A 6,662-nucleotide genomic window follows, 5' to 3' on the forward strand; every position below is an offset into this window, starting at 1 on the left:
ATTTCCTGGAAGACTTCCAAATGTCCTAATACACATTCATGTAGTTGAAAAATCTTTTTATACACTATAATTTGAGGAAATGTTATTCTTTGTTTTATTTGAGACTTAATAAGCATTTATCATCATTTGTGGATATCATGTCAAAAACGGAACTGACAAATATTTGAGTACTTGAGCATTGGGTAGACACAAAGTCAACATTGGTAGCTGTCATATCATAATGATTTTACCTACAGTTACCAGCATCTGACTATTGTAGTATGTCTTCTGGATAGGTTTTGCCTGTGCATTTGCATATAGAAATACATATTATTTTATTATAAATTACTTTCTTTTCATTTACCCTTCATATTACTGCTATGACATTATATTGTTTTTTTTTCTTTAGTAGTGTGTATCAGTAGGTTATAGTATGTACAAATTTCATTTAAGAATTTTACGTGAGTAGGCGATTAAACATCAGCATTTTCTTAGTTCGCCAATCACCCCTACTGTAACAATTTTGTAATTTCAAATTCTTCACAAACACTGTTAAATATAACAGATTATGTTCTGCTTAATTCTTAGCCCAACATAATGACGATGTACCCAAACACATCCTGGTGTCCTTCAGATTTTATCAGACAAAAAAAAGGATCCCTGCATTGTGGGAAAATGACTCCCTATACATTGTTCTCCAGAGTAAAATACATGCGTTTCTTGGTGTCAAGATGTGTAGCATATGCTTCCAAGTTTATGAATAATGGTGAATAAAAATACAGCAAACAGCAAAAAAAGAAGAAGAAGAATTTTAAAGTAGATTGTAGGAAATACTTACTATAAAGAATGTATTGGACTGAAAATCACAGCAATGTAGTAACTAATGCTTCCAGACTGCATACTTCATGTTTAGATTGTGACTTTCCAGAGATAGACATCTGTGCCCTCTGTGAAAATATGGGGCAGATGGCACAAATCAAATCCACTAATATTTAATGAAAACTACCTTGTGGAAAGCACTCATCACCTCCACAAACTTTCTTGCCAAGTCTAGGAAGCATAGTTTGCATATCTATAATGATAAGTAAAATTAACTTCTCTGCCACCATTAGCTGCAACTACAAATTGGACAATTTTTGCAGAAAGTCTTTGTTCCTCTCTCCTTCTCAGCACAAGCCTTCTAAGAAATTTTTGTCTAAACTCAACAAAATATAAACCCAGGTGTGTATGTGTTTGCCTGTGCCTAGGGTAGAACATGTTCCTAGCTCTATTGCTCCAAATCCCTTTCCTGTCTAGTCTTTCCCAATCTTCCAAAGGTTTCCTCCAGGAGGTATCTTTGAAACATGCTTCCTGACTTTTATCTCTTAGCTATATCAAGCATCTGCCCCTTCAAGGATAAAACCCTTGAGCTATAATTGCATCTATCCCTACCCACTGGATTATTTCCATTCCCATATAACTGTACCAAACTGATATACAGGAATGACTAGCCACTTAATTTTGACAGTTTGAAAGCAAACTAAAATTGTTTTATTCTTGCTCCTAGAGTTCTTCTACCCTTGTAACCTTGAACTCTATTTGAAGTGCATGTTAACATGACATTTTGATGCATAGAGTTACCACTCCTGTCTTGCAGGGCTATACTGGATGAGTTTAAGATTTGGCAAAGAATCAGTCAGCCCTTTTATTTCCATATATTGCAGATGACACTGCTGATGGTGGGGTTGTACATTTGTGCAATTTTGGCTGAAAAGTCTAATGTATGGTCCTTTAGTACCATATAAACAGCAATTTTTTAAAGTTCCTGTCACTAGTCTGAATTCCAAAGCGCTTAATCAATAATGAAAGTTTAATTCTTTCACAATGGCTGGGATGAAGAAACTTCAGGTGAATGGTGGGTTGTAAGTTCTTTTATAATGTAACTTCTTTTAAGGAAATCATTGGGGGTATAAGATATCATTACCTATTTGAGCACTTGTCCAAGACAATGAACTGATTACTGATATACATGCACACTCTCCTACAAATAGTATAAGTCATTTTAATGACCTTAGGTGTTTATGATTTAGCTTCCAGTTTCTGTGATCTAAAGTGTAGCAAAGTTTTCCCTCCCTTTTGGCTTCTGTTCACTCCCTGCCTCCTTTTCTCTTTTCTCTCCTCGCCAACCAAGCTCTAGTCATGCTCTGAACTGCCTCTAAGTTTTCTCCACCACCTCCACCAGAGGAGCAGCTGCCATTGCCAACAGCAAAGAAGGAAAGTGGAAGGGAGTGAGTGGGAAGGAAAAGATGATGGAGCATTATAAAGAAGGAACAGATGAACGAACTTGTGGTGACTCTGACCCCCTTCAAACCCTCCAGTGCCATGCAACTCCCAACCCCTATCTCTAGTCAGAGCTGTCACCTGAGAAGCAAGCATCACCTGAAGAAAAGCAACTGCCATCACCTTTACTTTGGAGCTGATTGAAGCATTGAGATAACTGTGTCTCTACCTCTGCTTGAACTAGAAACTATCGAGAAGTTCCTGGAGTGTGCGGTGGTGAAACTTGCCAAAGGTCCTTCTGGAACTGTCCAGAGCACCAGAAAATTCAGGAAACAGCCAGATTGGCAGGGTTTCAGCTGGTCTACTGATCAAGAACTCTTTGTCTTCTGAGGATCCAAACATCAAGGCACAACAGCAGCAGAATGACTTCCCATTGATGTTAATGTTTGACCAAGAAGCCAAAAATTATTTTGCAGACTTTAGTTGCAGAAACCTACTAGCTTAGCTCTTCTTCACAACGATGGCTGAAATTGTTTGTATAGAAAATCCAGTAAACCAGTGATCAGGATTCCTTCTTCAGCTGGTAGACAATGTCACAAACTCCAACAGCACAAAGCACATGAAAGAGTCGACATGGGATGCAATTTGTTACATCTGCCAAGATATTCAAACAGAGCAGCTACAAGTTCCATCCAATGAGATTCTGACTGCCATAATCCTGGGAAAGAGGAAAGAAGATCCTAATAATAATGTGAAGTTAGTGGCTACCAAGGCACTCCTGGAGTATTGGAGTTCATCAAAGCAAGCTTTGACAAAGAATCTGAAAGACAATTTCCAGATAGTCTATGAAGCAGCCTGTTGTCAAGACAATAAGGTATTAGTGACTACATTATAGAATCTGGTGAAGAAAATGCCCCTGTACTATCAATACGTGGAGACACATATGAGCCCTGCTCTTTTTGTGATCACAGTTGAAGTAACACAGTGACTTTAATGAAATGACCCTGTAAGGAATAAAGTTCTGGTCCAACGTCTGTGATGACAAAATAGATTTGGCCATTGAAGCTAAAGAGACAGCAGAACAAAGAAGGTCCCAGAGCACACAGCAAGATCTATGCCAAGGAAACACTACAATTGAGGTTCCAATTCTCACACAGACACTAACAAAAGATGATGAAAATGATGATTCTCCTGGCCACCTGATGTGAAGATGACATTGTCCCACCTGTCCTTCCCTCTTGTAAAGAACAGATCAAGAACCCTGATTACTTCTTAGAACCCTGACACCCTTGTGATGACTTTTGCCTGTATCTTGGAAGAAAGGAAATCCAATAAGCTCAAAATCCTAGTCATACAGGCAATGCCTAGCTTAATATAATTAATCGAAGACCCCTGTGTAAATTGTTTGGTATATAAGTACACAGACTGGGGGCAAATTTTGCAAGTTGCTCCATGAAGCTGCCATAAGTGATGTTTGCTCGGTTCCCTTGTTACAATGTCTGAGAGAAAGCCTGAGTACTGAACCCAGAATGGCATCAAATGTGTGCTGAGTTTTTTTCCAATCTAGTTGAAGCTGTTTATGAAAGTTTGTAAGTGATGATCAGGAAGAAACAGCTACTTACTGCTTATCCTCATATTTCAGAATCTCCTAGTGATCACAGACAGACCTGATGGCCACCAGAATAACCTGAGAAGTGCTTCATATGAATCTTTGATGAAAATTGTGAAAAATAGTACCAAGTACTATTCAGTTCAAAAATTGATGCTGGCAACTCTAACTGCAAAAAGTGTATCAATAGAGATACAGTCACATATAAAAGCACTTCTGATAAGATCCAATTCAATGACCTTCAGTCTTTACTCCACATAATTCTTCAAAATGTTCTCTAAAAACTGCAGCATCAAGATGAGATGAGGATCTCCCTGTTAAGGATTTTCCAAAGCAGAGTTGGATATGGGGGATGCAAGAGGGTGATCCGATAGCAGTTAGCACATCAGAGGAAATGTTGGTTGCTAAATTCCTAAAGTATATAGAGGCCTCTAAGTTCTCCTGAGTATGGGTATTTTACTGAAAACTTATACTGAGTGCAAGGTTTTATTGGAGACTGTAGATACGTGGAAGACTTATGTCACACCTTGAAATCCAGTATCTTACTGTTTGTTGATGGAGAACTTGGGAAATGCGAATGTCTGTAGGTCTGTGAAGCTGTAGATTCTGTAAGTGTTTAGTGATATTGCCTTTGTTATTGGTGGAGAGTTTAACAAATACCTAGAGGTAGTATTGAGCACACTTCTGCAAACCTACCAATCTCAGGTGAATAAATCAAAGTGTGACATTGTGGATTATCTGAATGAGCTAAGGGAAGACTGCTTGGAAGCCTATTCTGTTGTTGTCAAGGATCAAAGGAACAAGGATCTAAGGGTGATGCATACTCAGATGTACTGCTGATGCAACCAAGAGTAGAGTTTATCTTTCTTTGTCTACAATGCTAGACTTGAGAATCATCCAAAGAGTATTAGGTACTGGTGCTGCTGAGCCAATAAGGAACTTATTTATGACATTTGGGAAGAAGGTACTGAAATTAGTAGAAGTTGGCTGATGATTCTTAAAGTGTTAACTAAGGAACAGAGATTCAAAACTAGCAAAACAAAACCCTGTTCGATGGACAGCAAAATAACTGAGGAAACTGAATAACTGAAGAATCAAGGTCAATCTGTAGCCATTGGGATGAAACCCAAGACCATCACTAGAAATCTGCAGTCTTTTGAAAAACCTAGAAGTAAGGGGTGTGCACAGATGCTGAAAACACACCACACTGAAAAGCCTACCACAGGGGGAGCAGCTATTAGCAGCAGGACTGTTGGTTAGCTATGTAAACACTGACTTCAGAGAAAACCATTCTAATGTCTACTCCAGGAGCCATTTTGGATAAGAGAAACATAATGGGTTTACTTAATTCGAGGAGGGGGAGGAGGAGGAAGGGGGAAAGAGGAGGGGAAAGGGGAAGGGAAAAGAGAAGGAGAAGAAATGGAAGTTATTTCTTCCCAAGGAATGCTACAATTTGGTTTCTGGTATTTCACGTGGTGTTGAGTGGAATGACTGGTTTTTCCAGAGGGGAGAGATTGTACTTCACCATAAAAAGCAGCTTGAACCTATGCTACTGATGATGATGATGGAGGAGGCTGGGTTTGTGTACCTTTGTCACCCAGCACTGTATACAATCAGGCTAAAAGGAGGTGAGGAATACTATATAATCTGAGTGTGACTGAATGAAGCTATATCCATATTCTCAACTTCAAGTCATTAAAGTTTATCTTTTTCCTTAAAACAAAGTGGGATAAGGGGGTGCTAAATATTGTATTTCATAAAACTAACTGAAGTTCTGCCTACTGATGGACCACAGGAGATGGAAAAGAAAAAGAAAAGGAAAAGAAAAAAAGAAAGACACTTTTTAGCTTTTTGGTTGTTTGTTTTTAGTTATTATCATTATTTTAAGGAAAACACTAACAAATGGTCAGAATAAAAATCTAAACTTCCAAGACAAAAACTAAATAAAACAAAAATTTTTTTTAAAACCCACAACCTAAAGAAACCAAAATGTAAATGGTTGAAAGTGGCAGCACAAAGAGAAAACTCCCTCTTGACACTTTATATTGGCAGTCCTGATACCCACTCCCTCCATAAAAAATGATGCCAAGGAGTTCACCAAAAAATTTACAATAAAAATAAATACATAAAAATACAGCAAACTTTAAGTAACTATTTTGGTCTATAAAATGAGGATAAATTTAATGATTAAACAAAATCTAATAAATTAGCCATTAGAAAATTGACTTTCTATTCTCTTTTATCTGTTTGTCTCCAATGTAGTATTGTTTTCTTTTTATACTTTAAAACCAACTAACCACGAAAACAACCAAAAATATATGCATAAATTATGTGTGTGGGTATAATTACACATCTCATGACGAAAACACTTATGAAAGGTTTCATTTTTCCACTGCAGTTAAATATTAATATAATAATCTTAATCTCAAACCCTCCACAGGAAAAACAAATAAATTTCAGGGAAAATACAAATTTATCCATTTGCTAAAGAAGAGGGGGAAAAAGCAATCTTGTCTCCTTCATGGAGATCTGTGCTAAAATTGAACCTCATCTAACAGTCCTTTATAATTACATTCAGCTAACAATATTGTGTGTTAAAATACTCCAAACTATATTTGGTGGGCCCATGCACCCATTCCAAGCCTGATGATTCCAAACTGATCCATTTTTTCACAAAGCAAAAAGGTGAACAGGTTAGTTTAAATCAAGCCAAATATTGATAAGCAAATCTCTTGTGATGGGCAGGCTTCAAAAGCTTGTTGAAGGCTGGTTCAACTAAGCATTGATTAAGAGTTTGGTTGCTTATCTGATGCTT

The 6,662-nt window shown here is 37.5% G+C and overlaps 1 pseudogene; it reads left to right on the top strand.

Annotated features, from left to right (window-relative positions):
• Positions 1 to 1,842: 1,842 nt before the first annotated feature.
• Positions 1,843 to 4,731, top strand: LOC101331066 (importin subunit beta-1 pseudogene; annotated as a pseudogene).
• The last annotated feature ends 1,931 nt before the right edge of the window (positions 4,732 to 6,662 follow it).

Source organism: Tursiops truncatus, chromosome X (genome assembly GCF_011762595.2).
Source record: "Tursiops truncatus isolate mTurTru1 chromosome X, mTurTru1.mat.Y, whole genome shotgun sequence".
NCBI lineage: Eukaryota > Metazoa > Chordata > Mammalia > Artiodactyla > Delphinidae > Tursiops > Tursiops truncatus.